This window comes from Nematolebias whitei, chromosome 9 (genome assembly GCF_014905685.2).
Source record: "Nematolebias whitei isolate Nwh7 chromosome 9, NemWhi1, whole genome shotgun sequence".
NCBI classification, from domain to species: Eukaryota; Metazoa; Chordata; class Actinopteri; order Cyprinodontiformes; family Rivulidae; genus Nematolebias; species Nematolebias whitei.
In genome coordinates, this window is record NC_056506.1 from 7,296,138 (window position 1) to 7,297,267 (window position 1,130).

General features: G+C 41.1%; 1 protein-coding gene across 1 annotated transcript in view; it reads left to right on the plus strand.

Moving 5' to 3' along the window:
- LOC119414862 (epidermal retinol dehydrogenase 2) overlaps positions 1 to 1,130 on the plus strand; it is a 123,308-nt gene that overhangs the window by 38,923 nt on the left and 83,255 nt on the right. The gene's annotated exons all lie outside the window — the stretch shown is intronic.

Consider the following 1,130-nt stretch of genomic DNA (forward strand, 5'->3'; position numbering starts at 1 on the left):
GGGTAAGTGAGGTGTTAAAGATGTCTGCCAGCACCTCACAGAGCTGATCAGCACATTCCTTCAACACTTTTCCGGGGATGTGGTCTGGGCCAGTTGCCTTGTGTGGATTAATCCTCCTGAAGGTACTCCTTACTTCTGCTGAGGTCACGCTGAGATGCTCTTCATCCGGTGGTGAGGTGAGTCTGGTGCTGGGTGGTCTGTTAGGATCTTCAAAGCGTGCATAGAACTTGTTGAGGGCATCAGGCAGAGATGGGTCTTTGGGGCATTGTTCGCTCCTTCCTTTATAATATGTTATGCACTTAATGCCCCTCCACATGCTCCGAGGGTCTTGTGAGATGAATTGACCCTCGATCCTCTTTGCATATGTGCCCTTGGCCCTCTTAATACCAGCAACCAGCTCTTTTCTTGTCCTACTCAGCTACTCTGAGTTTCCAGACCTGAAGGCAGTGTTCCTGGCTTCCAGCAGGGTACGCACCTCTGCATTCAGCCAAGGTTTTCTGTTTGGGTAGTTTTTAACATTTCTGATAGTGGAGACGGTGTCAGTACATGTACTAATGTAACCCAGAACTGAGGATGTGTATTGGTCAAGATATATACTTACTATACATATATATATATAATATATATATATATATACATATATGTATATATATATAATATATATATATACATATGTAGTGAACTAAGCCTCAGGTCTCAAATCTGGCCTTGAGGGCCTTCCTGGGACAAGAACTGTATTTCATTGATTTGAGTCCAGAAACACAAAATCAAGTCCATCCAGAAGACTTCCTAAGTGTCCTGCACTGATCAATTGAAAGAACATTCTCTTTTCTATTATCGTTACTATTTTACAAATGTTTTACCATTTTTAAATGTTGAAGTGAACTACTCAATTTAAATCAACTGTGAAACAGTATTAGTGATTTTTAATCCTCATTCAAAGTAAGAAATCAAGTTAGAATGTGTTACGGAGTGATTCATGCACTTTCTGATCTTCTGTCTGAAATGAGCAAGTTGTGATGTCGGTCAAATGTCGGAGTCAAACGCAAAACAAGTTGTTGGAACGAACTGTCATGTTTTTAAATCCTCTCAGACGTAAATAGAGAAGCTGGCACCTGTTTTCCCCCAAC